At 46.6% G+C, this 7,956-nt stretch overlaps 1 protein-coding gene across 1 annotated transcript in view; it reads right to left on the reverse strand.

Annotated features, from left to right (window-relative positions):
- Window positions 1-7,735, reverse strand: part of LOC136118688 (aromatase) — a 49,712-nt gene extending 41,977 nt beyond the window's left edge. The window contains exon 1 of the mRNA XM_065871944.1: window positions 7,699-7,735. The gene's annotated coding sequence lies outside the window, so the exon portion shown is untranslated. The remainder of the gene's footprint in view (window positions 1-7,698) is intronic.
- Between the last annotated feature and the right edge of the window lie 221 nt (window positions 7,736-7,956).

Genomic DNA, 7,956 nt, shown 5'->3' on the forward strand with positions numbered 1-7,956 from the left:
TGTCTGCTATCATCTGGTTCCTTTGCTAATGAACAGCTTCTTTGAACAGGTTGAGTTTTTAGGTTTTGAATTTCCAGAGTGGAATTCTACGTCATTCTGAGTAAGCTCCTTGTGACTTTCTGCCAGTCAGGACCCTCACTGTTTCTGTTTATATTGATGAAACCTGAAACCAGTGTTAAAAGCTTAGGTGAAGAAAGTGGTTGTGACAAAAAGGAGGAAGATATCCTAGAGGAAGTGATGCGGGCAAAAACTTCACGTTTAACAAACTCTCAGAGAGATGTTACAATGTTGAAAGCACAAAGTATAAAATGTTGGAAGCTGATGCAACTTTATAAAGGAGTATGACAGTTCACCAAGGCATAGAAAAGACGTTCCCTCAGTGTTCTAAGTTCTACAAAAAGAAGGCAGCAAGAACTGTTCAAATACTCTAGCTGAGTTTTTTTTACAAAGAAAAAAAAAAAAACACTAAGAATTGCAATGTTTTAAATTACAGTGTATTAAAATATTGGTTTTACTATTTTTTTCACTTCCATATACGCTTAAAACCTATACTAAGAGAGTTTTTCATGTTTCAACAAAATTTTTAAAGGTCACAGTACAGTTGTATTTTTTTTCTTGATTTTTAAGATTACCTTGCATAGTTTCAGTTTGCATGGTCATTTTTACTGTCCTGCACTACTGTGCAAAGTTAGCACTGCCTGTATTTCGAAAAGTTTGATGGGGCAAAGAAGCCTGGTTCCTCATCTTGCTCAAAAGTATGTCATAAAGATGCCTAAAAGAGCAGTATTTAAAGACCAAAAAGAATTTTTTTTTTTAACGCTTACATAGCATTTGCTGTGTGTCAGACATTGTTCCCAGCACTTTACAAATATTAAGTCATTCATCTTCAAAACAACCCTGTGAGCTAAGTATGATGGTACCCATTTTACAAATGAGGAAACTGGAGTGTGGGTACATATTTTGCCCTTGGGCACCGAGCTTGTTTGTCGTGGAGATGGGATTGGAATCCACGGAGTCTGTCTCCAGAGCCCGTGCTCTGAATCATGCCATTTGGTGCCTGTTATGGGATTCATTTGGTCTCAACATTCAGGGACTTTTCAGTCATTTATGTTCATTTCCAGGCTATTCAGAATGACTCCCTTTAAAGGAGTTAGATTTTCAGATTTCTGAATGCACAGCTGGAGAGATCCTTAAAGATTCTCTCCTCCTTTCACATTGGTTTTCCTGTCCAGTAGAACATTCCAATGGGTCACACAGACAGGTTGAACATAGGCCTTTGAGGTGTGGTACAGGAATGGAGGAAGGTCCTAGAACTTCAGAGAGGTTACTTATATGTCCCCTGTGTCAGGAATACCCTCCCCTCACCCTCAAACATACATATACACACATGTGGCCCTAAAGTGCCACAGGCCTTCAAAAGCCATCTCAAATACCTGGCTTTCCAGGCATTTGTTTGCAAAGTGGTCTCATTCACTGGGGCATCCCACGCTAGGTGCCTGGCCCTAAGCAGGGGCTTTGGCCTCCAGATGAACCAGGCCTCTGCTCCCATGCTATGTGTACCACAGATATCCTGACACCTTAATGCCCCACAACCTCAGGATAAGGAAATGCCAGGCCAGAGTCCCCAGTCTGAGCCAGGGCAAAGTCCGCTGGGGGCACAGCAGAAACTGGGTATCCCAGTGCTTTGGGCTCAGGATGTACTCTGGGCCTTGCAGTACCAAAAGGGGCTCCCAGATGCCCTGATACAGCCCTGACCCTCTGCCAGGGTGGGAAGGCAGGCCCTCACCTTGCAGAAGTGCTGCCCGGCTTGGCCAGACCCTACCAAATCCTACCTTGCAGCATGGAGGCGACCTGTCCAGCAGGGTCTGAGGGCCGGGTGCCAAGCCTGCCCTCCTTCTCATTCTCTCCAGTACACCTGGTCCATCTCTCTTACTTGCCCCCACTCCCAGAGGAATGTGACCCAGCCACCTTGGTTCTCCCTGCCACACTTTCTGATTTGGGTCCCCACAGACAGGGGGCTGCCTCCTGGGGCTCTCGCAAGGAACAAGACAGATGTGATCAGCCCCCAGGGGCTAACAGACAGGGTCTTGGAGGAGGAGTTACAGATCTTTACTGAATGTTTCCCCAAGTGAGTGAGAACATCCAGTTGGGGGCAGGGAGGCCTGTGGCTGCAGTGTCCTGTCCCAGGGAGGGGCTGGGGAATGGAACTGGTAGCCTGGGACGGATGGGAGCAGGGGGAGGGTGAGCGTGATGCGAAGCAGAAAGAAGGGTCAGCAAGGAACAGGAAGAAAGCTGGTGACCTGGGCCCCAGAGAGCAGGGGCAGTATGAGGTGTATTGGGGCTTGCGATGGCGACAGGGGACACCTCTGCAGAGCTTTGCAGGTGCATTAGAAAAGTTAGGATTTGTCTTAAAAGAAGTGAGAAGCCAGTGAAGGGCTTTAAGCAGGGGATCAGCAAAGTCATATCTACATTTTAAAAATCTGAATCACTTTGGCTGCAGTGGGAAGAATACAGTGGAGGGAGGGGTATTGGAGTGGGTGAAGGAGAGCAGCTGGGAGGCTTCCATAGTTTTTCAGGTAAGAGAGGGAGTCACCATGGTCTTAGGAGGTCGAAATAGAGACAAATAGGTTCACTAAGTTGGCATGACTCTCATGATTTAAATCTAATGATATAAGGGAGAGGAAAGTGTTAAGTATGTTTCCTAAGTTTCCATACTGTGTACCTAGAAGGGTGGTGTGCCATTCTCTGAGCCTGGACCAGTTTTGAGGTGTGGAGAATTCTTTTAGATTTTGGAAATTTTGAGCTGGAGGAATTGTTGGAACATCCAAGTGGTGATATACGGTCTATAATTCAGGGGAGGTGTCTGAGCTGACATATGAGCTATGGAGACTGTATAGACTGAGAAGGGTGTCTTAAGGGACACCAAAATTTGATGACAGAATAGAGGAGGATAAATCTTGTAAGAAAAGGTGAGTTTACAAAGAAAGCTGGGGAGGATTGGCCCAAGAGCTATCAGGAGACCAGAAGAGGCTGATCATGGCTAAGTGCCAGCATCTCTAATGAACAAGGAGGCATGGCTGGGATGCTACAATAATAGAGACAGAGAGGAAGGTAGAAGATGGAGAATGTCCAAAAGGCACAAATCTCCAAAAAGTAATTTTTTCTTTTTTAAAAAATATTATGACAACTGTTACTGCTGTTTTACAAGGGGAACAAACAACCTGGATGTGGTGTCAGCAGTCCCTTGAAGAGTGTGGCCAAGACCTGATGCTTGTAGCATCAGTTTCACTCTCACCAAGTGCTCTACATGCATTAGGGCTCAGTCATCACAATGACCTTCTGGAATGAGTTCAATACATTATACCTCCATTTTACAGATGAGGAAACTGAGCCTCAGCATGTCAAAGCAAGTGGTAAAGTGGGAGGTGAGCACCAATCTGTGGGAGCTGAAAGCCCATTCTTTTAACCCAAACCACTTTCTGCTTCCCCTCACTACATGCCTGGTTCCTTTCCTGGCTGCCATGATACAGGCCTCTCCTCATTTTCCTTCTGTATCTCTGGCTTCCTCCTCTCCTCTTTGCAGGTTAACTTCTTTTTCTTCCAGATAAGTAACCCATGCCTACTGTTACCATTTCCTTTATACCCATTGTCTCTTAATTTCTGGTTTCTGCTTTCACTACACTCATGATACCAGTCCCTCAGAGGTTACATACAACCTTCCCACCTCTTAATCCATACTTTTTCCCCCTCCATCTTTGTTCTTCTGATCTCAGTCTGTGGCTTTGGACCCATTTGGCCATTTCTCCTTCTTGTATCGGTTTGCCCGTGGCTGATGTGATAGGCTTTTCCTTTTCTCCCATTGCTCCTTCTTATTCCTCTGTACCTGTTCCTAGCTCCCCTGCAGTCCCTGAACCCTGAGAATTTCCCAGCCTAAGAGCTTAGCCCTCTGCTTCATACTCCTTTTGAGAACTCGTTTCTTTTCCTGACTTCAGCTCTTGCTGCTGTGTGGGTGCCCCACCCCCAATTCCCTTCTTGGCCCAATCCTCTTTCTTTAACTCCATATCTCAAGTACCTATGAACATCAGCACTTAGATTCCTCACCATCACTCCACACTTATGGTTAAAACCAAAACCATTGACTTCCTCCTAACCTCCTCCTCCCACCCCAACCTTCTCATACATCATTTTCCCAGTCATTCAACTTCAAAATATTGGGTTTTTGTTGTTGTTGTTGTTGTTTTGCTTACCCCTTCCCCTTACTTTCCTACCCCCTAGGAATATTCACCCGCTGTCCCAGCCTAAATATGTCATCATAGGACTTCCCTGGTGGCACAGTGGTTAAGAATCCGCCTGCCAGTGTAGGGGACACGGGTTCGAGCCCTGGTCTGGGAAGATCCCACATGCCACGGAGCAACAAAGCCCGTGCACCACAACTACTGAGCCCGTGTGCCACAACTCCTAAAGCCTGTGTGCCACAACTCCTAAACCCCGTGCGCCTAGAGCCTGTGCTCCTCAACAAGAGAAGCCACCGCAATGAGAAGCCCGTGCACCGCAACAAAGAGTAGCCCCCACTCGCCACAACTAGAGAAAAGCCCACGCACAGCAACGAAGACCCAAACGCAACCAAATATAAATAAAATAAATTAATTTTAAAAAATGTTATCACAAAGTTCTAGGGATATTCCCTAAAAATGTCTTGTCTCTGAACAAGATTTTCCTTTACCTTCAGGCCCATATCTTAATTTTTGTAATGGACCATAACCCTACCCTCTGCTCCATTAATGATCAAAGACTATTCTCAGTGGACAGTTGAAGACAAATCCATAATCTGCCTTCTAGAGTTTTTCCAAAACTTACCTCGAAATCTCTAATACCCAATTGTTTTCAAAAGCCCCTGTTGGGAAAACTCCCCCCAAATTGGGGATTCCTGGTGGACCCTCATTCCACTCTTGGCATTCCCAAGGTTTACTGACTTTAAGGGCTACACGGGTGACACAGCTGTGGAGATGGGTAGGCGTTATAGAGCCCAGAACTCCTCTCAAAGTTTCAGGTATGATGCCAAACAAAACACCTCTCCATGGGCCCAATCCAGACTCCAGCCCATTCGCAGCCATTACTAATTATCTGAATCAAGTGCCACAAACTTCAAGGAGCTGCACGCTTGGACCTGGTGTGGGAGTCCTTTCTGCAGCTGCCTGTGCCTAGTCATGCTCTGGTGTCAGGCCTTAAGCTGACTATGAGTGACTTTATAGGATCAGCCCTACACAATTCATTGTTTCATCTAAAGGGATGTTAAAGAGAATAGATTAAATCGTTTATATTTATCCTTCTGAGTTGGATGTGTATGTTTCCTCAAATCCCTTACCTAATAAAATGAGGCATTAATTCTTAAAAGTCATCTCCTTCCTACTCTTTCCTCTCCTGGAAGATGAGTTTCCCAAGGCTGGGGATCTGGGTCTACCTCCTTCACAACCGTATCCCGCTCCTAGATCAGTGTCCAGGCCTTTGCATATGCTCGCTACAAACCTGTTGCCTGAGTTTGTACTGTTTCCACCTCTGTCCAGATTTTATTCCCCATTGTAACCTCTCTGATGTTCTTCCTCTCAGACCTTCCCTTTCAGTTCATCCTGCACACTGCTGCCAGATTGTTTTCTAACTCAGTTTTCATTACATCAATTCCCTGTTAAAAACCCTTTTTTTGCTTCCAGTTACTGCAAGGCTTCCAGATTTATCCTTAGTCAGCCTTATTTCTTGGCTCTCTTTACCCAAACTCTGACTCCTCACTGAACCACAGGCATCGTACCTAGGAGTTCTCATGTCTCCCCCATGTCACCCCAGCTCTGCTGGTTCTGCCCCGCAAGCCTCCCAGGAGAGGTCTGCTTTTTCCTTGCCTTCCTTGAGCCTTCTCTTCCCTGGCGTAAATACCCCTCCTGCTTTCCCTTTGACATGGGTCCTGGGATACTCTTGCTTTCGACTGCCAAGTCACTCTATAACTCAGAGTCGTGGAGACTTTCATTAAACAAACATTTATTAAGGACCCTGTCTGAGCAAGGTGCTACATTCAGGCATGAATGTAGGGAAAGTTCCGAGGAAGGTTCTGGAAGCCAGGACATCATGTGAGGACCACAGGTCTCTGAGGTGACAGGCAGAACTGCTCATGAACTCCTACATTGTGGAAACACAGGTTGTCAGAGCTGGAAAAAATCTCCAAGATCTTCCAGTAGTACAGTTCTCTCACTTGAAAACGGAACCAACCACATGAGATCTGGGGAAGTAAGGTAACATGCCAGTGGTCACTTAAAAGTGGGAAAGGTTTACCGTGTGCACATTCTGCTATCTGACTTCCATGCCCTGGCATTGGGATCATGACACTGGTGGTTTAGTCATTTTTCCCAACACACTTCCAAGTGAGTCCCTGGGAATTTCTTATTCTGGAGCAGGAGAGCTTGTAGAAACCAACAAGGGAAATCCGGTGGGGTAAACATTATGTGGTTGGCCTGGACTCCCCTTTAGGGCACCAGTGGGAAACCTCAGCCACTAGCTTTCCAAACACATAGGGAAGACTATTAATGGTGCATGAAAGGCAAGTTTCCCTCTCCGGTAAATGCACAGGCTGCCAAAATCCACATTTCACGTGAGCACACAGGCCCAAAGCTCTTGGGCATCAGGCAGGACTGGGGCTTTCTTACTCATCTTTGAGGTCCCATGACTTCAGTGCATGTCTATGGAAATGAGCTTTTCTTCACAGTTGCTTACTGGCCAACCACCAGCAGGCCTTGGCTGCCCTTTTACTTCAGCTTTCACCTTTGCCCCTCTGAGGGTGCCCTCTTGTCCCTCAGATACCTAATCCGTTGTCTTCCCAATGGGCTGTATCTGATATTCTGTCCCAAGAGAGTTTGTTTTCAGGTATAATCAGCAGTGACCGCTGGAAAAGCCTTCTAGATCATGGCCCCTTCAGACCATGAGACAAGGGGAGGGGATGTTGAAAGACCAGAGGCCCACCATGGGGCCTTCAGAGCCTATTGTACAGGAGCTGCCTGACATCCAAACCATACTTTTTCTCACTAGCAGGCTGAGCCTGTCTCATGGAGAGGCAGAAATGATACCCAGGCTGGGTATCGTTCCCACAGCAGCAGTCATTTCTCTAAGAGATTTCCTACCACTTCACTTTTCAGCTCATTTGTACAAGATCTTACATGTTGTCTGGCATCAGAGGGTATCAGTAGTGGGAGTTTTCAGTACAATTTTGGCTTTTAACCTGAGGTGAGAAAAGGCAGAAGTGACAGTTTCACAGCAACAGGATTTTGGGTCATGGACCTGAGTTCAAGTCTCGGCTCTGTGGTTAAACAGCCCTGTGACTTTGTTCATTGCCGAAGCCTCCCTGAGCCCTGGTTGAGGATGTGAATTCTCTCTACCTCAGGACACTGAGATGAGGGTGAAAGTGAAACCCCTGGAACTGGGCACCAGTTTTTCTTCAGCCTTCAAAGTCTCTCTGGCACATGGAGTTATGTGACTCCATGACTCTGGGGGCAACAGTGGGAGGTTCTCAAGTGGGGCTACTCAGGGCAACCCCAATACCACCAGTGAGAGAGGCCACGGAACCTCTTTCTTACGGTGAGATTCAGAGCCATACCTGAGCCTTGGTATCCAAGATTTACCACACCGAGGTCCCAAGTGACCTTGCTTTGGCTCACCTACCTGGATGTCATTAAGTCCTTCTAAGGGCAGCAACAAACCCACCTCCTGCACAGAAGCCCCAGCTGCCTCTGCAGTGGGACGTCCTTTCATAATTACCACAGCACAAGTTCCTCCAAGGCAAAGCCTCACATCTCACTCCTCTCTGGGGCCCCCAAGGAGGCTACCATGAGTGCCTGTACCTAGTAAGCGCTCAGTAAATGTTGGTGAAGTGAATGAATGAGTGGTTGGCAAGTTAAACTTTTTAGGCCTGGGGTCATC

This window comes from Phocoena phocoena, chromosome 2 (assembly GCF_963924675.1).
Source record: "Phocoena phocoena chromosome 2, mPhoPho1.1, whole genome shotgun sequence".
Lineage (NCBI taxonomy): Eukaryota > Metazoa > Chordata > Mammalia > Artiodactyla > Phocoenidae > Phocoena > Phocoena phocoena.